The 25710-nt window shown below is 43.3% G+C and overlaps 1 long non-coding RNA gene across 1 annotated transcript in view; it reads right to left on the bottom strand.

Moving 5' to 3' along the window:
• Positions 1–498: 498 nt before the first annotated feature.
• The window catches only part of LOC147733531 (uncharacterized), an 89819-nt gene continuing 64607 nt past the window's right edge, over positions 499–25710 (bottom strand). The window contains exons 2-3 of the long non-coding RNA XR_015308531.1: positions 19044–19128; positions 499–703 (exon numbers count right to left, since the gene is read on the bottom strand). This is a non-coding gene — a long non-coding RNA (uncharacterized LOC147733531). The remainder of the gene's footprint in view (positions 704–19043; positions 19129–25710) is intronic.

The following is a 25710-nucleotide window of genomic DNA, read 5'->3' as shown; positions in this document are numbered from 1 at the left end:
GCATTTAAGCCATGCAGTGAAAATAGCATTAGAGTGGGGAATACATCTTTGCCCTTGAAGTGGAGTGTTCAATGTATATTTAAAAAATGTATGTGGTAATAGAGAATTTGGATGGGTAAAAAGGAGGATGGATTTGGGAAAATAGGTAGATTAGTAGGTAGGGTGGTTTGTAGGGGGCTGCCTACAATTGAATTGAAAATGGGTGCACTATTTTCGCATCTGGTTAAAAAACCCTACTCTAGGAATTGAACAATAAATTATGTATGAAGAAGGACAAACATCAAGTGCCTGGCAGTCGTACATCCACAGAAGAGACATCTGCATATCTGGAAAGAAAACCTTCATAGCTATTTGATTGGAACATCGGCTAAGTGTTTGTGCTCGTGTGAACGCAATGTTTATTTTAGCAAGTAAGGATGTTGATAGCATGCAAGTCAAGGCCATGATTAGGACATTTTCTAGAAATTAGAACCATCCGGATGATTCTGGGAAGAGGGAGGCTGAGTCCTTCACAAACACTGCAGAGCTCTGCTCTGCCAAATGGAACTACTCCAAGGCAGTAGCGGTTCTTTTCTACTGCACAGACTTCATTAGACGAATGAGCTTCTGTTTATAGTTTTATGAGCAGCATTTGGAGGTCACTCAGTTCATTCAACTCCCTTAATGTACTGTGACTTCTCTTACTGCTTCCTTGTAAAACTTCCTTCATACAAGCAAAAACAGAAACATTTCAAAATCCATTTTAAAAACTAGCCATGTTTTTACCTCCTGGTATTTTCACTGTTATTGAAAGCATATGAAATTTTGTGGGAATAGCCTCTCAGCAAGCCACTGCTGGTCAGACGGTGGGTAATCATTGCTGTTATGTTAAACTCTTTTTTCTTTCTTGAAGAATTAACTTGACACAATCGAAAGGGAGTAAGACACAATCTGAGTGACACTGGGTATTAAAACACATGGGGGCAGATGTATGATAACTGGCGCATCCCCAGGGATGCGCCAGTTATTTTACGCCGCTGCTCCGCCACCCATGGTGCGCCGCATTTACAATGCGGCGCACCGTGGGGCAAAAACGGCACAGATGCGTGACGCATCTGTGCTGTAAAGGTGACGCATTGCTGGAGTTGCGTCGCAAGCGCAACGCAGCTCCAGCAAGGCTCGGGGGTGCCCCATCTTTACAATGCTGCGTCAAGACCTACGCCTGCTTCAAGCAGGCGCAGGGTTTTGACGCAGCATTGGCCTGAAAGTGACTGAGTGAAATCTTATAGATTACACTCAGCCACTTTTGCAAGGCGCACCTGCCACGGAACGCCCACCCTGCGCCGGAACGCTCACAAGTGGCGCAGGGCTTTACAACATGACGCATCTGCCTAGATGCGTCACGGTGTAAATGGGTCGTAGGGGTGCGCTACGTTTACGCCGCAGTTGCGTGACGCAAACGTGGCGCCTTCCCAACATAAATCTGCCCCATGGCGTTCAAGCGATCTGTGAATTGTAGGAAGGTACCATCTAATAGAAATGTATCCATATTAACCTATGTATTTATGATCCATATCTGTAAAGTGCAAACATATCACCCCTTAAGGTTTTAGGGCCCTGGGGGGTAGTCGGGGAGCCCGAGTGAGCTACTGCCCAGAGTCACATGGTGCTGAGTTGAGCTGACTCAGGGAATTGAACCATTAGCCATGTGCTCGGAGTCCGCTGCTCTGGCCGCTGTGCCACACCTCTCTCTCCATTTATAAACTATGCACGTCATAGTACTGTTAACTCAGTGGACCACTCGGACTCAATGGTGTATTTCCACACATTACTGTACAACTGAGTAGATTCCTCTTTCCAGTCCTAAAGCTCATATGAGGATTATTTGTGAGTGGCCCTTCCTGTGAAATAGTACTAAGGTCACTTTTATGCCTTCCCCTTTCCAAACAGATGCTGTTTCTACCAGGATATCAATGGAAGAACACCAAGAAATGAGAGGTAAGGGAATGTACACTGTGCAAGACTGGACAATAAAGAGTTAGGAAGCTAGACTGCTAATCACCTGGGCCTACGCACAAGTATCTTTGTCTGGCAAAGACTTGTCGTTGTTTTGGCTTTCCACTGCTTATAGTTTGTCAACAAACCCGATCCTGCATCTCTCACCATTGTATTTGACCCCTTTCCAGCTCCCTTGCATAGCCATTTTCCGTGTTACCTTCTTTGGCTTTCCCAGTTTGTCGTGTTTACTTGTATGTGTATGTGCTGATTCTTTACCTCAAATGTTTGGGCATCCTGGGAGGCAACACCAGAATCCTGGCCAACAATTGCTCTAATCAATGCACCATCTTTACTGGATTTGGGTAAGCTTGTAAGTTTCTTTGGGCCTGAGGTTTCATTCTATCTCAAATGCTTAAATACTACCTACGTAGAGATCTCTATATTTTTATCACCCTCATCTAGCCTTTGTTCTCTACACCATCTAAGAGTGAGTAATAGGGCCTATCTGCAAGGAGATGTTACTCCATGATAACACCAACTTTTGACAGTAAAAGCTCATGTGTCTACTCTCTCCTTTACCAATTTTCCTCTTCCTTCTCTGGTGAGGTATTAACGTGGTAATTACCTCCAGGGAAATTTGGGGACAGACCGGACTCTTGGCAGATATATGTCTTCAGCTGAAGCTTGACAGTTTGAGTGACACTATATCAGATATGGATTCCTTTGAGACTGTACTCTACAAAAAGGCTTAAGGCATTACTAAAATCCAGCCTGACCTTTTTACAGCTACATTTATTTTTATTCGGTCTTACTTTACTAAGGAAAGCATAGCTTGATAGGGTCCTTAGTTTGCTAATTATGAACCAACCATGACTTATTTTAAGGAGATAGTACAGAACAGACAGACCTTGAGCATGGCCCTTCTGGGATTTCTTACCCTAAAGCAAGGCAATAAAGGCCTTATCTTCTATGTTAGTCAATTCCAATAGTTAGTGGCTCAACCAGCTTGGACAGAAGAGGAGGCAGGTGCTTCCTTTTATCAAGGTCTTAACAAAGAGTTAAAAGATGCCCTCTGATGGTGAATTGACCACTACCACAGCAGTTCTGTTACATTCAACTCTTAAAATTTGACACATAACAAAAAATGAGGAAGAACAGAGGGCTCACTCGCCATATATGATATTACTACAGTTCAGAAACTTCTCAAGAGAAAGCCTTGACTGAGGAGCCAATAAAGGTGAAAGGCATAAGGCATACTGTGGAGGGAAAGGATTGTTGTTTGGAAACTACCTTATGCCTCTCCAGTGGAAATGCAGGCCATCATCTAAGATAGTGTCTTAATCTGTCAGTAAACGGGTCTGTTTATCCCTAGAAGTCAGACTTAGGGTGACTGTATCCAATCCTGATTAGTCTGTTTTTTCAGATTGACAATTTTTCCAGCAAGGGCTTATTACTATGCACAGAGGTCCCATTGACCATGTTGGAAATCTTATGTGTGCGGCCGCCAGTTGGGGGCCAAGGGGACACCTATGGGGCCCATCTGTTGATCCCTGCACCCTGTGGCAGGCCCCTCGAGGTGCCTGCCAAGAGGTGCAGGGACGAAACACACCTCCAATTTCCCTGGGGGAGCATGTTTTAGGGCCACTTTACAGTCGTAATGCATGCTCCCATAGGGAAATGTATGAATGTGACCGAGCAGTGTGCGGTCGCATCCTAAGTATGCGGTCGGGACCGCCAACTGGGTGTCGTCAGTTCCAGGACTGCGTTGGAGTCGGTCGGAAGCAATTCCACCCGACATCGAAATCGCCCTCTGAATGTTTGATATCATAGATTCTTAAAATGTAGTCTGCTTACTGGGAACCACATGGACGAGGTGAAATAATCCTGTAATCGAATGACAGACTCCATCTATTTTGTTTTTCTTGTTCTATTGCTTAATGATGAGCCAAATCATCCTAAGAAAGTTCCAGGCTCAAGAAATTAAATGTTTTGTTCTCCATAGAAAAAAGGTGTCAGAGAAGGAAGAATCTGAGTTCCGAAAGAATAAGATTCCAAAATCCTATATTGATTTTGCTCATGTTTTCAATAACAAATACTTGGTTACTATGTTTCTCCGTGCATTATGACCTTTTTTCTTATTAACTATTTGATCTTTTGTGTGTTCGATTTTGCATCATAGTTATGTTTTGCTATGTTCAAAAATATAAGATATGGGTTGAATGTATTTTTTTCAAATTACTTAATTTACGGATGCTCTATGTTCTTTAGATACTATGCTAGGTATTCAGTTCAATATATAACGTCTTTCTACTATGTACCCCATTCTTATTGTATATATTTGTATTATTTATTTTCTGAGCATTTGTTTTGATTGTCTGAATTTACCAATGAAAATAAAATATAAAAAAAAAAAAAAGAAACTTGGTTACTGCAATAATCGGAAAAAAAAAAAAAAAAAAAAAAGAAAAAAGGTGTCAGAGAAGGAAGAATCTGAGTTCCGAAAGAATAAGATTCCAAAATCCTATATTGATTTTGCTCATGTTTTCAATAACAAATAAGCAGAAACCCTGTCACCTCACTGAGAATATGACTGTGCCATAAACCTTGTCCCAGAAGCGCAGAATCCACTTAGCATGATATAGCCCTTGACAGTTAAGGAAGACAAACACAAGGGATTCATTAGGTATTCAATATTGCCTGCTGCGGCTCCTATCTCTTTCATACCTAAACCCAGAGGGGAATAAAAACTGTGTATAGATTACCATGAATTGAAGTATATAACCATCAGTAGTTGCTATTTTCTCCCTCACATAACTGTGCTATTAGATCATAGAACATTTAGCGACATTGTTTTCAAAGACATTCCATGTATTCTAAATTTGAGAAATGTCTCTTTGATGGAAAAGAAATAATGTTTCAGGGATATCAGATCTCTAACATCTGTACTGGTATGGAAAAGTCTGAGGTACAAACTGTGCTGGATTGGCCTCAACCTACTAGTGTCGAGAACATATAACATTTTATAGGCTTAGCTTATTTCTATCAATAATTTTTCCAGAATGTTTCGACCATTTATTTTTATTTTTTGTATTTTATTTAATGCAATTTTATATAGCACAAACATTACCCGAAGGTGTCAGAGCGCTTTATATAAGAAACAGTTGCGATACATAAGGACTTAGGATTACATGAGTTACAAAAAGAAATTGCAAATGTACAAGTTGTAAAGTCACATAAGGAAGAGATAGAAACAGAAAAAAATTTGCAAATGTACAACTTGTAGAGTCACACAAGGAGGAGATACAAACAGAAACAAATACATTGCAAATGTACAAGTTGTAAAGTCACTCAAGGAGGAGATACAAACAGAAAAAAATTGCAAATGTACAAGTTGTAGAGTCACACAAGGAGGAGATACAAACAGAAAAAAATAAAATTAAATTGCAAATGTACAAGTTGTAAAGTCACTCAAGGAAGAGATATAAATGTATAAACTCTAAGAGTCACATTGGAATGGTAGAGAGTACAAAGGTCTACTGCAAATACTAGTGGTTAGAGTTATCTCTATATACATATACATACAAATAGTAGATTTTCTCAGGTCAGGACCCAAAAAACAAGGGGAGCAGAGTTCCATTAAGTGGGGTTGGAGGGGAGACGCAGACACAGCACCAAGGGAGGGCAGTAGAATGTCTGCTGTTTCGCAAGATGGTGGACCAAGGACAAGAGCGACAACAGGAGACGGTCCCATAATGGTGGGGCACACACGTGTTTCCAGTCCAAAAGTTACGAGTGAGTGCTTCCCCCGGGCTCCTTCCTTGGGGGCCGGACGGCTCCTTCACCCGCATTTGAATGCATTTTTTTCCCGTGGGATGTATCTCTTTGTTAGGGTGGGGGCAGCAAGGGGAGGGTGGTTTCTCCTCTTGGGGGCCGGGCGGCACCGTTCCCCGTTCCGATTCCTTTCCTCCGGTGGATTAATTACTTTGCAGGGGTGGGGGCAGCAAGGGGAAGGTGGTGCCTGGGGAGACGATGCCCGGGCCGCTGCAGCCTGGCATGGTGGAGGGGTTCTGTGGTTGGCGGTGCTCTTGTCTGAGGGGTCACTCCGGCTGGCCCGGGGCACCTGAAACCTTGTGGTGTGGGGCGCCTTACCTGCAGCGGACGGCTGCTTTCTCTCCGCCCCGTCCCCGGGGAGGGCGGGCTGCGGCTCCTGGTTGGACTTGGGCCCGTTTTCCATGCCGGGTAGCACCCCGGTCAGTGGGATGCTACCCGGCAGACCCAGACCTGGCTGCGTGGCGGGCCCTGGGGGCCAAGGGCCTCATGCAGGGTGTTGGAGGTGGGGAGATCCGACGCGGCAGGCGCCCTCCCTATCCTCCCAGCGCCATGGGCTACGGTCGGCGGAGGAGGCCACTGTGAGAGTGCCCCTGGGGAATTCGTACACCCAGGAAATCGCGGCATGGCTCCGTCCGGCGGCAGAGTCAGAACCTGCATCTTTTGAAAGTTATCAGCGCACCTTACAAGCACCACCCCTGCACTGAACCCTCCCCCAAACCCCATTGTAAATATGACAACAACAAAAACTTAGAATTTTACTGGGGAGAAATAAAACACTGCCTTTTCTACACTAAAGGAAGCTTTCACTACTGCTTCCATTCTTCGACATCCAGATGTTACGTTTTGTTTCCTAGTAGAAAATTATACTAAAACCACATTGTTTATATGATCCTGACATATTAGCAATCAAGGAGGCCTTTTCACATTGGCAAAAATGTTTGGAGGGAGCTAACTATGGGAATACTGTCTGGACTAATCACAAAAATCTCCTATGTTTGACATCAATGAAAGTTGTTATGGTTCACCAAGCTAAGTGGGCGCTCTTATTTTTCTAATTTCATCATGATATCTCATATTTCCCTGGTCATTGACATGGCACAGCCAATGCCTTTTCCAGACAGACAGGACCAGAGGAAAAAGATGCTACACATCCTCCCATATTAGTTGTCACCCCAGTACCAAAGTATGATTGAAATCAATGAATCGTCCACAATGGTTACAACGAATTGTGAGAGATAACTAAAAGAGACTGTCCTACATCAAGGTAAAGCCTTGTACTTCTCATGCCAACTAATTCAATATCCAGTACTGCGTTGGTTTCATAACTCACTGGTATCAGGCTATCCTAAACAACAAAAGTGCCAAGAACATATCAATTGCCATTTTAGGTGGCCTATGTGGAGTGACGCAGTCAAACAATGTACACTTTCTCCTGACAGAACACAAAGGATTCTTCTATGGACAATGATACTAAAATATACTATCTGCCAATTTAACTCGAATCTATTTGTAACCAGATAAAAAATATAGTCATGTGGGTAAGAAAATATGACATATTAAAGTCTGTAAGACTGGTCTAGATATAGAATGTAGAAAGTAGAAGTAGCCACATCACTATAATCAAATAAATCAAATAATTACATATTGAGTAGAAGTGCTGCATTTGGGAAACCAATGCTATGTTTATCTGAGTAAAGGGTTAAGACACTATCTTAAACCTGATAAAGCTAGGCATGTACAAAGGAGAGGTGACATGGATTTCAAATAATATCTGTCAGGTTTCATAATTAGGCATACTTTGGGCGGAACCCTAAAGTCCCCATTAGTGATAATGAAACCAGTAAATAACAAGCATTTACATAGCCAATAGCTCTTGCTTTTGGGACCTTATAAGTGTTTAGCCAAGCAGCACATTATCCTGGGTGCTGTGCCACTAAATTGGCATGGTAAATGACAATGCCTTTTATTTATGTTTTGGTTTTTAAAATATAAATAAAAGGTATCGTCATTTTCAATGGCCAGCCTGTTGGACACTGGCTGATTGTTCTGTAGGCCAGGCCGACCTTAAATCACACCTTGAACTGCAGACAACAGTTCATCTGGGGGAAAAATATATTAGATAAGACAAAGGTACTCTTGGCTATTACTTTACAGGCTGCATAAAGATGAACAGGGCTCTGACAATAGTTTTGATCTTCTCTAGCTCTTTATCTGCAAAAGATATGCTGGTTTATCTGTGTTTTGTAGGAATGTCAATACAACAAGTAACATTACCTCATACAACAAGCCTAGACTATTGGCTTTGTCAATGGTTGTTAGCTGCATAAGATAAATAAGCAACAACAATGGCTCCCTTTTTTTAAAAAATGCTTCAGTTCTAAAATCAAGAGACTGTGAAAGAACTAAAAAAAGTTTATTTAAATTACATCAAAGGCAGTGAAGAGTGGTACAGCTGCAGAGTGTATTTTTCACTCGGATGGTGACGGCGAAAATGGAGAGCCTAATAGGTACCCGTTTCAGCACCTGCTTTTTAGAACTGCTGTTGCTGAGTACCGGCAAGACCCGGCCCACTTAAAACCCTGTATACAATATGCTGAGCGTAAACTCGAAACATTTTGAATCTTTACTAGATCCATCGCATAGAAATTACATTATTTTAGATCCATTTTTGGTCTGGCATAGCGACAGCTTTAGCTGGTTCGCCAGCCTCATATTGTCCACAGCGTCATAAAAAATGCTTAAATGTATACAAACATACTTAGGCTTTTTATTAGCTGCTGTACCTTGGCAGCTGAGCATCTTCGCTTTTATATTTGTGTAAGGTTTTACGTTTATTGCATGTGTCTGCACAAAAAGCTGCAGGCTGCTGCTAGCCTGCTACCAGTGTGGAAAATTAAACGGAATAAAATAACATTCCTGTTATCTTCGGGCTGAATAATGGTGGCCGTCATACTACTGCTGTGTTTCAGTTTCGCTTTAGTGAACTGGGAGCACCACTCCTAAGTGACCAAAACCCATCAAGAGATATTGTCTCGGGATTCGCATAAGTAAATGTTCCTCTACTGTCCCAAGACAACACGAGTGCACTGGCTGGTCCCATTTAGATCTTCCCCTGTAGCTAAGTGTCGTGCTGCCACAACGCAGGCATTAAATGAAAAGTATTATTAGTTTAATAAATGTGAAAACAGATGCACACAGCTACACATTAACTGCCCCATCAGTGGTATCATGTCCATACCATAATGCCACACGCTTTGCAGGCTGGCAGGATCTTAAAACCATTTATTTTGAATGTATTTTTATTTGCGCCCATGCCAATCATTTCGTGTGAACTGGTTTTCAGAAGCGTGCATAAGACCATCTCACCTTAACACATGCGTCTGGCGAAGCTTGGCAGGCATGTTTAACTCCAGTAGGCACTGGCATAGAAGCGATGAACAATGTTGTGGGCCAGCACAAGGTACATGTGCGCACGCTGGTGACAACAGTGGTCTGTCTGTTTTGGACCAGTTGGGTGCAGGCGCCCCTTTTCCCAGAGCGCCTCCATGTCCTCACGGTTGTGCTCACCCACTAGAGCCCTGCATCCTGCAAGCGCGGTCTCGTGACACTTGTAACAAGTAGTACTGCCAGCATTCGCAATGATGCTGGTTATATCGACCTCGAAGGATGAAGGGCCGTAGCAGCAACTATGTGCATTTGTCCTCTGAGCAATCCCTATAATAAATGTTCTGGCGCTTACTGGATCGAGTCTTTGGGTTCAACGGAAACTTCTGGAATCATTGGCGAATAAATCCTTCGAAACTTTTCTTTGTAAAAGCATCCAGCCTGCTATGTGTGCCCATGAGGTCTGTATTAACCACACTCATCAAATGGCGCCTTCGCCCTAATACAGCGCCTTTAACACTGCACGTCGATTATCTTCTGCTGTTTACTCACAGCCGATCCACTTTTAGAAAAGGACTTGTGTGTATGTGGCTGCACAAGATGTCTGTGTGATTACACCTGTAATTCTGCATATGTCTTTGTGCATGGACATGCTTCATGTTCAGGTATCTGTTTGCAATTCTTGGTGTCGCTATCGGCTTACAAGTGGTTTCGTGTGCGTGTTCTAGCGTTGACGACGCATGTGCATCTTTTTCAAGAGTAGCCAAGGACCTGTGCACACATAAAGTCAAAAACAGAGTATATTTTTATTATACAGAAAAGGACAAAAGGTCTCCATGAATTTTCTTGTTTCTTTTAATGCTTGTTGGCATATAGACCAGCCAGTCGACACGTGTATCGTCAGAGAACAGTCAACTCTGACTCTTCAGGGCCAAGTCGTAATAGACGGTATGTGTAAACACTACGCCGGTGATAATTCCAACCAGGTCGGGGTCTGGGATAGCGTAGAAAGAATCATGTAAGAGATGAAGATATGGGGCTCTCAACTGATGGAAGCACTAATAGTTACGGAATCCAAGTTGCAAGAACAATAAGTACATTATTTCATCAATCGGAGTTCGAGAGTAGATTCTACTCCACTTGTCATTAATCTGGGAACTCTTTCAAGCCGATATGGGGTCAATGAAGAACGGATAGGTCCGTAACGGTAATGATCGTGAAGCTTGTAGAATGGCCAGACAATCTTCAAAGACACGAGATAAGTGTCAAGATTAGAGAGAAGAAGGAGACCCCATGTTTCAGCAGTAGTCCAATCAACCCGGAAGCGAGAATTGCCAGACAATTTTCGCCTCCGGGTTGATATCTTCATCTCTTACATCATGGGTACTCACAAACTTTCTCTCGGGGGCCGAATTTACAGTGTGGTTTGTGGGCGAGGGCCGCACCAGTGGAGGCGGGGTCAGTGGGGGAGGGGGAAGGGGCTAGAAAGAAAAACAACTGTGACCATGAAGTTGAACACAGGTACCTGCAGCTGACGCATTCATCCACTGGGCCAACAGACCAGCATACATATATATATATATATATATATCTATATCTCTCTATATCTCTCTATATCTATATCTCTCTATATCTCTCTATATCTCTCTATATCTCTCTATATCTCTCTCTATATATATCTCTCTATATATATATCTCTCTATATCTCTCTATATATATATATATCTCTCTCTATATATATATCTCTCTATATATATATATATATATCTCTCTCTATATATATATCTCTCTCTCTCTATATATATATATCTCTCTCTCTATCTCTCTCTCTCTCTCTCTCTCTCTCTCTCTCTATATATATATATATATATATATATATATATATATATATATATATATATCTCTATATATATATATATATATATATATATCTCTCTCTATATATATATATATATCTCTATATCTCTCTCTCTGTCTCTCCCTCTCTCTTTGTCTCCCTCCCTCTGTCTTGGTCTCCCTGTCTCTGTCTTTGTCTCCCTGTATCTGTCTTTGTCTCCCTGTCTCTGTCTTTGTCTCCCTGTCTCTGTCTTTGTCTCCCTGTCTCTGTCTTTGTCTCCCTGTCTCTGTCTTTGTCTCCCTGTCTCTGTCTTTGTCTCTATCGCTGTCTTTGTCTCTATCGCTGTCTGTCTCTATCGCTGTCTGTCTCTATCGCTGTCTGTCTCTATCGCTGTCTGTCTCTATCGCTGTCTGTCTCTATCGCTGTCTGTCTCTGCCTCTATCTGTCTCTGCCTCTATCTGTCTCTGTCTGTCCCTGTCCCTGACCCTATCTAGCTCTGTCTGCCCCTGTCTCTATCTGTCTCTGCCTCTATATGTCTTTACCTGTCTCTATCTGTCTCACCTCACCCGGCTCTCACTCTCTGCTGCCCTCCCACCTCACCCGGCTCTCACTCCCTGCTGCCCTCCCACCTCACCCGGCTCTCACTCACTGCTGCCCTCCCACCTCACTGGGCTCTCACTCTCTGCTGCCCTCCCACCTCCCACACCCGGGGTCTCACTCCATGCTCTGCCCTCCCACCTCTCTCACCTGGGCTCTCACTCCCTGCTCTGCCCTCCCACCTCCCTCACCTGGGCTTTCACTCCCTGCTCTGCCCTCCCATCTCACCGGGCTCTCACTCCCTGCTCTGCCCTCCCACCTCACCAGGCTCTCACTCCCTGCTCTGCCCTCCCACCTCACAGGGCTCTCACTCCCTGCTGCCCTCCCACCTCACCCAGGTTCTCACTCCCTGCTGCCCTCCCACCTCACCCGGCTCTCACTCCCTGCTGCCCTCTGTCAGCTCACCCAGCTCTCACTCCCTACTGCCCTCTGCCACCTCACCCAGCTCCCACTCACTGCTGCCCTCCCACCTCACCGGACTCTCACTCCCTGCTGCCCTCCCACCTCACCCGACTCTCAGTCCCTGCTGCCCTCTGTCACCTCACCGGGCTCTCACTCACTGCTGCCCTCCCACCTCCGGGCTCTCACTCCCTGCTCGGCCCTCCCACCTCCCTCACCCGGGCTCTCACTCCCTGCTCTGCCCTCCCACCTCCCTCACCCGGGCTGTCACTCCCTGTTCTGCCCTCCCACCTCCCTCACCTGGGCTCTCACTCCCTGCTCTGCCCTCCCACCTCCCCTCACCCGGGCTCTCACTCCCTGCTCTGCCCTCCCACCTCACCTGGCTCTCACTCCCTGCTGCACTCCCACCTCCCTCACCCAGGCTCTGACTCCCTGCTGCCCCTTCCACCTCCCTCACCCGGGCTCTCACTCCCTGCTCTGCCCTCCCACCTCACCAGGCTCTCAGTTCCTGCTGTCCTCCCCCCTCTCACCTGTGTGTGACACAGCCCCCCAGGCACCCCAGTACTTGACAGGTCTTTAAACGACCATTTGTTTGTTAATGGGGCTTTGTTCACCTCTTAGCGCCCCTGCAGCTCCACTCTTGACTGTGACTGGAATCGCCCGGCCCCCACAGAGCAGGCTCTCTGATTACGCACTGCTGCTCCCCGAGGTGTTGGCTGAAGTTTAAAAAAAAAACACACACAGGTGCGATGTCTCAAGCTACGCGGGCCTCCACTGAAGGCTTGCCGGGCCGCCACTGGCCCGCGGGCCGTACTTTGAGTACCCCTGTCTTACATGATTCTTTCTACGCTATCCCAGACCCTGACCGGATTGAAATTATCACCGGCGTAGGGATTACACATACCGTCTATTACGACTTGGCCCTGAAGAGTCAGAGTTGACTGTTCTCTGACGAAACACGTGTCGGCTGGCTGGTCTTTATGCCAACAAGCATTAAAAGAAACAAGAAAATTCATGGTGACCGTTTGTCCTTTTGTGTATAATACAAACATACTCTGTTTTTGACTTTATGTGTGCACAGGTTCTTGGCTAATGTCATATGGGTTTGGAGTTCCAAACACTAGATAAGGGGTACTTATTTCTACTTAGTTCTATGTCCACTTGACAGCCGTTTATCCTGCAGAGCGCAATTGTTCCCTTTATACTAAAAAACCCTTTCTACTGATACTATCTTTTTCAAGAGTGTGTACATGCACGCCGCTTCCTTGAAAGCAGCTTTTGTGCTGTAATAATGGCAGTTATTACAAATGTATTGGTTAAACAAATAACCATACATACAGGTCTCTACATCTTGTTTAAGTGACAGTGCAATGCACTGCTACAGAGAGACCAACAATTTAGCAGCCACTCTGTAACAAAAAAAAGCAGTTACAGGATGCACCCTCAACACTTAAAGGGCAGGACAGGCATCACTGGAAGTCGAGAATCCACATGACTAAATATGATAGAAAAACTAGGAAATAAAAGAAAATAAGTTCTTACTTCAAATGGTGACTGGCTCAACACCATGATCGGGAAATAGGAAAGCGAGCACAAATCAATAACTTGGCTCCCACGTCTTCAGATTAGGTTAAAGAAACACCTGACTACAGACGAAGGCTGCCACCCCGTCACACCTGCCCGTACGCAAGACGGGTGAACAATTTAATATTTCATGCGATCATTCGATGTGTTCAGTATCTCTCACACTTGCAAACACACACCAAATCGACCCAGAATACATTCTGCTAACCTCTGAATAGTTTACAAAGGACAAGGGAGGTGTGCTGACTGCCGCCGAGTGCCACTCAGAGCTGCTGCCATGCAGGGCAAAACAAAACCCACAAAATGATGAACCTCCCGCTCCTCATCAGCTCAAATATCATTACTTCCACCTGTTGGCACTTCTACCAGATGGAACGTGATTCCAGATTTTCCATGGAATGACAATCCATACACTAGGGCCGCAGGGAATGTTTCCTTTGATGAATACGGCAGCAGAGCACATGGCAGAGAAAAGTATCCGCTTTTGGTACATTGTTCTCACCAAACCTGTGCCAGTCTAGATGAGGCAAGACTGTGCCTTCAATGAGAACTGGTTACTTTTCTATAATATTGATTTGGCTTTGGCTTAGATGCTCCATTGGAGCGATTGCTGCGCGATATAAATAAAATTTTACATTACATTACATTACATTTACATTACATTTTCACCGAGTAATCTAATATTTCCATGTGCTGCTCTGCTGAGGCGCCTCACCAGCGTCGGATTGGTAACGCGGGCACTCGGGCAATGCCCGAGGGGCCGGTGTCTGAGTACCTGCTGTGGGCTGCTTTTTTTAAGCAGTCTAGGGGCGATGTCTCTATTGTTGAGAATATCGCCATCGGCCCAGTGGGTGCCCGAGTGGCCTTTATAGAGGCAGATGGGCGCTCATTATGCAAATTGGCCGATTTTTTGTTTGTGTGCCCGGGCCGATTTTCAATCCCAATCCGACCCTGCGCCTCACGCTGTCAGAGCCTGGCGCCTCACGCTTTCAGAGCCTGGTGGCCGCACACACATCCACTGCTGCAAGGCACCACGCAAAAAAATACTGCACTTATTAAAGATAAATTGCTCTGCCAGGCAGACGTGCATTATGTCTTTTACCTACCCTTGGCTTGAATATGGGGTCTAGATCTCCGTCTCCAGAGACCACCTTTGCATTATAGTGAGACCAAAACTAGGATGTCGCCTAGTCCTGCAGGGAGGCATCCCTACTGTATTTCAGGGAAAATCTTATTTTAGAAAAGTATTACAAAACCTGTAAGAGTGGGAGTGATCGCACTGGAAAGCAAAAAAAAACCACGCTAGTTTTAGAAAAGTATTACAAAATCTGAACTAAGAGTGGAAGTGATCACGCTGGAAGGCAAAAAAAATACACGGTTAGTGATGCGCGCGTGGCAGCAGGAGAAAGTGATCCGGCTGTAAAGGAGGCAGATGGCAGCTGCGCGTGTGCATGCACGCCTAACCGCAAACTTGAGGCCAGCAAAAGCGTCTAGTAGCACTTTGAAAACCCTAATACTAAATGTCTCGCAGACACATCGCATGCGCTGGCTCTGGGAGACCTAATAATAAAATTATTTTAAAATGCGTATTAATGCCTTTAAGCTTGTTCAGTAGGTTAAAGTGACTGCAGCAGTGTCTTTGTGCCAATACAGGATATCAGAACAAATCCCTGTGGAGAAACATTATACTTTATATAGGGGCTGATTTAGAGTTTGGAGGGGCAACTCTGCAGACACCTCTAAACATTAGAAGTTTAACGGATGTTACTGTCAAAATTATAGTACCATCTGTCAAACTTTTAAAATGTTTTTGTTTTTAAAAAAACTAAATCCCTAAGTGAGATTGTATTTAAAAAAAATACATAAAACACCCAACAGAGTTTTCTCCCACAGTGCAGTGGTGGCTGGTACAGGTAATCGCGGTCGGACCGGGTATGGTGGGAGGGGGATGTTGACAGATGATGGAATATGTATAATTTAAAAAAATAAATAATACCTATTCCGTCATCTGTCTGGTTCCCCCCTGCCGCATCTTGTCCCACCAACCGCACTTACCTATGCCGACCACTGCTGCCACAGGTTGGGGGCCATTTAAACATTTGAATGCCGCTTACAGTCACTTTTTTCACAGTGGTAAGGGAGGGTAAAAACGGGCCATTCGATTGCCATTCTAAATCGGGTGGGCCATCAAAGGAGTATGTCAGCAATGGAGATGGAGTGGTCACCATTGCTGACATATATAAGGTCCGCTCATCTGTATATAAATTGGGACTTCAGGGAACTTCAGGGAACTTTGCTGATGTTGCGATGGAAACCCCTCTCCGCCAAAGGCTAACTTAGCCCATAAGTTTGTTGATTAAGAAGCACTAAATTAGACATTTGCCAACGGAGTTCAATTTATAATGTATGATATATACATGTTCATTATTTGGATGTATGACTTTACAACGCATACTTTTACAACGCCGACCTTTACAACGCATTTTTTACACCGCAACATCCATTACAACGCATACCATTACAACGCATGCCATTACAACGAATTCTTTGAAACTACCTTTACAACGCACTCCACTACAATGCATACTACATTTACAATGCATAACATTACATTGCATGTAAGGTAAGTGTTGGATAGTGTAGGGGTAAAAATTACTATTCTAACTGCAGGGGGCGCAACAGTAGGGTAAGTGTTGGATAGTGTAGGGGTAAAAATTACTATTCTAACTCCAGGAGGTGCAACAGTAGGGTAAGTGTTGGATAGTGTAAGGGTTAAAATTACTATTCTAACTCCAGGGGGTGCAACAGTAGGGTAAGGGTTGGATAGTGTAGGGGTACTATGTGTTGTAATGCTATGCGTTGTAATGGTATGCGTTGTAATGACTGCATTGTAATGACATGCGTTGTAGTGGTGTGCGTTTTAGTGTCATGCGTTGTAATGGTTGCGTTGTAAATGCATGCGTTGTAATGGATGTTGCGTTGTAAAAGTTTCGTTGTAATGGTAGTGCGTTGTAAAAGGTGCGTTGTAAAGGTTGTTTCCCTCTTTATTTGGTTCTATTTAAATAAAAACGTATGTCAAAGCATCTACGCTCATTGTAGAGGTATCTCAGTAGGACAAACTGATTTTGGGGGAAGTTTCTAACCCGGTGAGACGGTCGGTGCAGATGCCCACTCGTGACGCCAGAGAAATCTCTAAAAACAACCCAAATGAGCGTCCAATTTTAAACATAAGCCGCCGCCCAAGAAATAGTGCGAGCAAACAGAGATATACATAAAGTATCTCGTCAAGGGAAACTTCCCCCAAGTTCGGCTGGGCAAGGAGTAAATACCACCGTCCACCCTAGGATTGTAATAAAAATAATCCAGAAAAAACTATTTTCAGACCCTAATAACTACAAGGGAAATGGAAACCCTGTCTTCAAGTGAAAGGTCACAGAATTAAGAAACTGTACTGAAAGGGTAAAAATTCCAGAAATCGCGCATTGAATAAAGCGATCAATGAACTACCAAATAGTGATTTTAACATTTGAAATACTGTCCTGAAGAAGGTGACAACTTACATCACCGAAACGCCGCGTCGACACATTTCAGTTGTTTTAAGATTTTAATGTTTCTAATGAATAAATGTGAATTATTCTGCTTTTAATCAAATGGTCGGTCAAATCACCAAATAAAGATATTTTTATAATGAAAATTTCCTGTGAGTGTGCATATTCTCATTAGTTTATTAGTGTGCAGTAATCTTGTATGCATTCCTTGTATTTGAGGCTTTCAATAATCTTAGACAGACTGCTTGTGAAAACTGTTACTTTTGTAAATTTGTTAATCTCCATGCAACCCTGAATACATTATATGGTTCATCCTTAACCTGTTGGTAGAAAATCCCTCAGAGGTAGTAATACCTCTAGAGCAGGCAGACCCTGAAGCAGAGGTCAGACCCGGGACCAGGGTTCAATTCCCGACGCGGCAGGGTCTTGAGCTCAAATGTCCATGGACTCGATAATTCTCGCTTCGGTGCCTGACCTAATCATGGGTTCACACTCTGCAACTCTGGGCATTAAGCTTGCTTAATCTCCACAACGGCCCCCCGCGGCGGGATGCCTGGCTTTCACCTTGGGGATGCCCTGTAGGGGCTATCTCACAGGGAAAAGCCAGGATGGGTTCCCAAGGCAAGCGCGGAGATACCCCTTCGGGTGTCGATTCAGGCGCTATATAAGAAACATAATAATAATAAGAAGAAGAAGAAAAGGGAACTGTTGTTTTTTTAGAGCATCTAATAACCCCATCCCTTTTCTCTGAAAGGGTTTCTCCTTTAAAATTTCTTGACTTTAAGCTTGCTACCATCCTGGATCTTTATTCTTGGCTTGTGTTGGTCCCTTTCAGGCCTTTTTCAGAACCTAGAAGCATAAACTAGAGGATAGCTGCTTAATATGATGATAGATCCCTTATTCTTAACTCTAATCCATCTATTGCCTATTGGCTTTGACATAATTATGTGTCCTTTCATCATCCTACCTATAGTAGAGGGTGGATCCTGTAGTCCTGACTTTATATTACATATTGGTATGGTTTGTGTATGTACTCTGACAGAGCTACGTGTTATTTCATCCTTCTCAGGCCTACAAGGCCCAGAACTAGAGAGACTCCATTTTGCTTTCTGTCCCTGCAGACGGAGATGCTTGCAGGGTAAAGGTGATGTTTTAGTTATGAGGTGTTGTTCACTTGGAGAGAACCGGTCTGGGCCAGCCCTTATCGGTAGGCTGTATTATTCTTTGTGTCGAAGACACCACAAAAGGCCGGCCGGCTGGGTGTGTGTACTTGACGCGGAGTGGTGCAGAGATCTGATGGGCGGCGGGCTGATGGCTGGAACTTTCCATGAGGAGAGAGCATTCCATATTAGTGAAGTGCAGGGGCGGAGTCAGTCAGAAAGAGGTTGTCATGATCCCACGATGCCCTTCCCTAAAAGTACACCTGCCCTTCCCTAAAGAGTACACATGCCCTTTAGGCACATGTAGCATTTCCCTTTTTGAAACCCGCCCCTGTCCCGTGCGCCCGCACGCTTCAAGATCAGTGTGTTTGAGTGTACGTTATTTCATGCCTTATAACTTATTGTAAATCACAACAATCATGCTTTCACTGTGCCTTGCGCAAGTTTCTGTGTTCCCATTGGTTTTATTTCAGGACTTGGAACTTAGCGCTGTTGAAAACTGAGCCTTCGCTCTGAGAAGGTTTTGTTGCTCTCTCCCCGCATCCCTCGCACGCGCCTTTTTGGTGCGCGTCAGGAAGGGATCTGGAGACTTCGACTTCGCGCACGTTCTGAGTGCGTAGCCGGGTGGGGCTGGGTGCGGTCCTGTACTTAAACCGCACCCAGCCTTCTGGAAGACGCTTTGCCTTCTGACTTCCATCAGAGAAGGTCGCGTCAGGAGTTTGGGACCTACCTGAAGGCTTTTCTATTCCGGCAGGATTTCTTCTCAACTCCACTTCATGGCGATTCTTCTTCAGCAACCGTAATGAAGACCCTGAAAGACAAAGTGATAAAAAGCTAAGTACTTTCTTTGTTTGTTAAAAGGCGCCCTTCACAAGAAAGGTCAACAATAATTTTTGGAACTCTAACTCGCAGAAGAAGATGCAAGGAAGAGACTTTGGACATTTCTGATTTTAGAATCTCAGTTTTCGAGTGAAGAACTTTTGTTCTGATTTCATGAGTGTAATGTTCTGAGCTATATTTTAGATTGTGAATTTAGTTTTGCACTTGATGTTAGGTTTTAGGATTTAGTGTGCTTTTTGGTCTCAGCTTATCTTTCCTGAATCTAGAGGACACATACAAGAACCCCAAGTTTATGAAGCAAGAAGTTTATTGCAAGTAAGTGGTAAATTAGATAGGAAGGTTTTGCGAAAGGTCTTTTAATGAATATAAAGTAATCCAACCTTTTGATTTTCAGCATAATACAACTTGATCCTACAAGCTGACCACTTATCTTAGAGGACTTCTGACGACTTCATCATCACTACCCATAAAGAAATACTGGACGAAGCTCAACATCTTACTGGTCGCAGGTAGGGGAACATCAGAACATCCAGACTGAATTTAAGTGCCTAGACTAGTATAGTTACAAGATTCAGAATAGCTAGGAGAAACCTTTAGTATCTGAATTGTAAAGTCTTTTGTGCTTGTTGCTTCGCAGGTCGACAGCAAGACCCAAAATTCAACACTTCAACGTCCAGTACCAGCCCTCCTCCCTACTTTCTAGTTAAACCCTTGCTGTACTTTTTAAAATCAGTAAGCTTTAGTTAGTGATCAGGGAAGTTGGTCCCTTGCGTCTCTGCGAAATCATCTGCGTCATCCCAGAGGGCAACCATCCAGGCAAGGTAAGGGACGACGTGGATAGCTTGACAGAGGTTCAGTTGAGTTGCAGAAAGAGTTGAGTTCAGAAGGATTGGAGCTGAAGCAGAAGGAGTGGAGTTGGAAGCAGAAGGAGTTGGAGCAGAGGAGAAGAGACAGTGGATGCTTGGAACGGAAAGAAGTCAGTTAGTCAGTTTGTCAGTGAGACAGTTGGAGTCAGAGAAAGAAGAAGATGCTTGGAACAGAGAGAAGACAGACAGACAGTCAGTGAGCTGGAACCAGAGAGAGAAGCCAGAAGCAGTTGTGAGCAGATGGTGTTTTGAACAGAGAGTAGTGAGATGATGTTTGGAACTGAAGGAAGCAGTCAGAAGCAGTTACTTATCAGAAGGAGTTGTGATCAGCTGGAGTCTGAAGTGATGCCTTTTTTGGAAGAGACTGAAGTTATATCGTGGATTAGTCTGTGGGAGCAGCTGGAGTGAATTGGACATTGGAACTGAGATAATCAGACAGAGTGAAGAAGCTAGTGGAGTGAACGGTTATCAGAGCGGCAGAAACTATTAGGTGAAGTTGGAAGGTGGAGAGAGTTCGTGGGGGAGAGGAATCCAGTGCAGAGTGATCAGCGCAGATGCGTGTATCTGAGACGAGCTAAGGCACATACGAGTGAGGAACCCAGATGACAGCTAGAGCAAGACTTCATACTAATCAGGTGATATTTGTCCTTTACATTTAAACATTAACCTTGTCCCTATTGTGTTGCTAATCCTTTTCCTTTCAGCTGTGTGCAATCTATTTACAGTCCCTGTTAGTTACATGTGGATGTGGTATAGTAATAAAGCTTTACAGAGACCCCGCAGATCTGTGTATGTGTCTATTCCCATTTTACTTTTCAGGCTATGTGTTATAGTATAGTGTTATATTGTTATTGTTATTGTAATAAAGATACCCCTGTTCTTAGTGAACCAGCGTATGCCTTGTTCTTATATAGTGCAGGTAACCTTTTCTTCTAGTCAGGTGTCAGTGCACGAACGGAAGCGACCCCCGATCAGGTAAGTGACCACTGAATAATTAGGGAGAGAGGAGCCCTTGAGCTAAGAGAATAAGTTATACACTATGTAATTCGGCCATTCCATAATATTATTGTGCCTCTTATTCTTATATGAAAAGGTAACCTGTTATTCTAGTCAGGTGTTACTGTTTGAACAGACGCTACCCCTGATCAGGTAAGTAATAACTGAATAATTAGGGAGAGAGGAGCCCTTGAACTGAAGGATAAGTTGTACACCGTGTAATTCGGCCATTCCATAATATTATTGTACCTCTAGTGAATAGTGAGAGAAACTTCCCAACATAGAGAGAGAGAGCTGAAGGTATTCATAGGAAAGTGATCGTCGTTGTGTAGCGGCGTTAATGAGAGCACTGATTGTAGTCAGTGTGTATACCCACAAGATTGTGGCTTGGAGATTATAGAGAGCATCAGGGGGGAAACTGATGTTTATACCCACAGGATTGTGGCTTGTAATGTAAGTAAGAGAGCACCAGGGGGGATACTGGTGTCTATACCCACAAGATTGTGGCTTGGATATTATAGAGAGGGCATCAGGGGGGTACTGATGCCTGTACCCACAGGATCGTGGCTTGAGTGAGCACTGGTTGCGGCCAGTGTGTAATGGTATATAATCAGAACTGCCCCAGGGTAGATTAGTCTGGGCCCATGTGGTCGCGAGACTACATTGTATGAGTGTGGTGTAGGGCAAGGACGTCCTTAGTAATCAGTGAGTATTCCTAGTAATCCCTATAGATTTAGTGGTGTTTCTGATGATATGAGCTTGTATATTGCTAATTCCCCATCCTCAGGTAGGTACCCAGGTGCCTGGATAGATGGGTCCTGAGGAGGGAGGTGGTTGCGTTTCGGCTGGGTTGGTGGTGCTCTGATGAGCTGATTCTATCTGGTCCGAAAATCCGGTCGTTACAGATATGAAGATAAGAAATTCTCCTGACACGTTGTACAATAGACTTGTAATGTAGAAACGATACTAGGGATTACGCTTAGTTCTTGCAATGAGAAATCCATTTGAATCCAATTTAAATTAGGAGAAGGAGTACATTAGATAATTCAAAGAGGTCGATGCAATTAGACAATAAGTAAGTCATCACTGTTGACACCTTTATTCACGCCTGGGGAAGAATTGTTAAGTAGGGATGTCACCTTAGAGTCAGTGTAGGGACAGTCTAACCAAATTCTTCCTTTCTGTAAATGCAGTCCAGAACTCAAGTTGGGATTGTCATTCTTTGCCTAATGATCCTTGAATTGATTTTGCTTTTCATCTTGAGTCGCTGGAGACTCCTGCCTAGGATCATGTATGTATTAGTTCCAGTTTATTTCCTGAACCTTTTGCTGAGATGTCTGTACATCCAATTATTTTTGGCTATGTAATAAACCCTTGAAATTTCAGTTCGTAGTAAGTGGTTCTTTGTGGAAAATTCGATAGTGATAAATAGTTTAAAGTGATGATTGAGAATTTTCCCCTCTACGCTCTAAGACAGGTAAAAAGGTCTGGTTGGCCTGTTCTGGGATTCTGGAGATTGGTAAGAAAAATCTATATGTGGATCTCAGCTTCCCCACAGGCCTGGCTTGGTTGAACCACCTCGCTTCAGAAGCACAAAGCACAGGAAACCCACCTGCATCCCCTAAAAGGCCAAATACAGGGATAGCACGAAAAAGAACAATCTGCCGTGAATGTGAGGGATAAAAGATCTAAGATTGAAGGCCTCCTTCTGCCTTGATTTTCGATGAACTGGAAAAATAGCACTGCAAAGCAGTGCTCATCCCGACAATGGCCAATACATCTGGACCCCTCTACCATCTAGGATGCTTACAGTTTTCTTTTTAAAGCCATGCTCAAACACATCTACATGATAACTAAATGCCCCAATCACTTGCCTCTAAACAAGTCTCTGTGCAGGGCACAGCTTAGTGAGATGTGGGGGAGGTGAATCTCAAATTTCACAACTAAAAAGCAGTGGGGTGTGGGCAAGAGGGGTGAGATGACCAAGGTTGAGGAATGACTGCCAGTAGGGATTTGGATTAGGTGGGCCTCTGTCTAGAGTGACATGATGGGTGAAAAACCATGGTTTGAAATGCTATCCTGAACATTGGCCTCCAGTTACATTATTTGCAAACATTCCTCCCATCACCTTTTTGGTGTTTGATTGCCAGTGGTATGGCTGGAAAATTGAAACTGGTGCAGTTTTACAAGGCTAATAATAGGAAGGTTTGTGAATTCCAAAAAGTTATATATTTGCACTGATTCAAGGATATTTCTATGGCTGCAGATGTACTACTTTTCTGGTAAACTGGTCACTATATATTTTCAAGATTCCCAACCAAAAAATGAACAAATTAAAACCTGATAGTGAAATGAGAATGATAAGAATAAATGAAACAGACAAAGCAGACCCGACTCAAGGCCCCCAACTCAACCACCAAACCAAGAACACATTTGAGGGGTGTAACACCCCAAGCACCGCCGCTGAAGCTACACTACTGCCCATTGCACCTGGTCCTGGTAGTTCTGCTTGGGAACTCATGACTATGGACACATACAAGACAATGACCTGGAGTCCTAGAATTGGGAGCACTTATTTCAAATACATTTTCACTGCATGCACTTTTCTTCGTCTCTGCTGCAAGATGCTTTGATGGTAGAGTTGTCAAATCAGCGCATGTGAGCAGGGCTCCAAGTTCCTAGTCTGCGCCTTTTGAAAACAATTTATCAAGTGACTATACTAAGTCCCAGTTGCAAATAGAGGCGGACGCATGGGCAAAATAATAGGGCGAGTTGAGCCAGAGCGAAGCCATGGGTCTGACTTGGCTTTATGGGTCCATGCACGAGCAGAGCCATGAAAATATTTATCATGTTCATTGTGCAGCTAATATAATGTAAATATATGGTGTGTCTCTTAAAAACTCCAAAAAAGTGTATTTCTTTAACATGCAGCAGCATATCACCTTAGCATATCAGATTATAATGGTTTTTAGAAAACTTCATGGCTCACTCCCAAACGAAAATGCCAATGCCGTTAGTGAACTAAGAGGCAAGTCAGTAGTCATGTAAACCCTAAACATGGCCTAGACTCTTATTATAGGCGGAGCAGCATTATTGTCTATTAAATTAAACATAAGATGCGCTTGTACATCCTGAACCCAAATTATGTTATAATACAGAAAAAAAGGCTCTGTGAAATTAAATATTTACTTTGGATCACACAATTCAGACAAGAAGGGACGCTGGTATTGATTCCAGGTTATTAGGGTTCACAGTTTGAAATTCAGTTACCAGATGGGTATTTCTGTCTCTCTCTCTACTCTCGCTCTCTCTTCCCCGTTTACATCACAGGTCACTCTTTTGTCTTTCATTCTTCGTTCACGATCAAAAAGAGTGACAGAGAGAAAGCAAACCCTACTCCGTGCCCCAGAACCAAACTCCAAGCCCAAAAAAATACATTTATTGAGGGTGGGGGGGTGCTACACCTCAAACAACCCTCCAGACTCACCCCACCCAGAACCTACGCCCCTATCTGCAACAATTGACACAAACATAAGGATGATCATTTATTACGTTATAAGTTGGCTACTCTGTTGTAAATGTAATACAATTAATAGTCTACTTTCCAAGATGACCAGGTGATAGCTTACGTTTGCTATTGGGCCACAGATACATATGCAATGTTATGTTACTGAAGGGAAACAGCCATTACAACAAAGTCTTAACTACGCAATACCTTTATCATGCAGTCATTACCATGCATAAGTCTTTACCTCCCATGTCCCTATCAATCATATACATTTACCACGCATGTCTTTACCACACATGCCGTTACCACGAATGATTGGCATATACACTTACCACACTTTATTGGGTAAGTATATAGGTAAATATATAGGTAAGCATATATGTAGGGACATGTGTTACTAATTTATAGTTTGATAATATTTATTTTATACATTAGTATTAATGATAACACTTAATTATATATGATTTAAATCAAATATATATTTATATACAAAAAACAAATTTAAGTAACCTAAGCATTTAGGAGTGGGATGCAAGAGATAGAGGGGTTTTGCGTGGGAAAGTGTATTAATACTAAGGTATTACTTTTAATACTCAAGCATTACTATTTTACTAAAATTATATATGCTCTTAATTAATTGTTTCAATGTTATAAGGTATTTTTAGAGATCTTACACAATCGTTTAGGTATGGGATATAAGTGCATAGGGTGGGGAAGTGTATTAATGCACAGGTATTAATTATAATACATGAGTATTGATCTTTAATTATTCAAATGTATGATAATTAAATATAACATTAATTAATTAAAAGAATTGTAAGATTATAACACAAACCTTTAGGGACAGGATGCAAGGGATATAGGATCATTGGGTGGGGGAGTATTTATTATAATACCTGAGTATTAATGTTTAATGTCTACAATGTCTGATATTAATTGTAAAATTAATTACTTAAAATAATTGTAAGATTATTACATAAACCTTCAGGTATGGGATGCAAAGGCTATAGTGGTATTGGGTGGGAAGAGTATTAATACCCAGGTATTAATTGTAATTTCTGAGCATTAATGTTTAAAGAATACAATGCATGATAGTTAAATATAATATAACTTTTTTAGAATAATTGCAGGGCTGTTACACAAACCTTTAGAGATGTGGTGCAAGAGATATAGAGGTATTGGA

This window comes from Lissotriton vulgaris, chromosome 2_1 (assembly GCF_964263255.1).
Source record: "Lissotriton vulgaris chromosome 2_1, aLisVul1.2, whole genome shotgun sequence".
Classification (NCBI taxonomy): domain Eukaryota; kingdom Metazoa; phylum Chordata; class Amphibia; order Caudata; family Salamandridae; genus Lissotriton; species Lissotriton vulgaris.
This window is presented reverse-complemented; position numbering and strand designations above follow the sequence as displayed.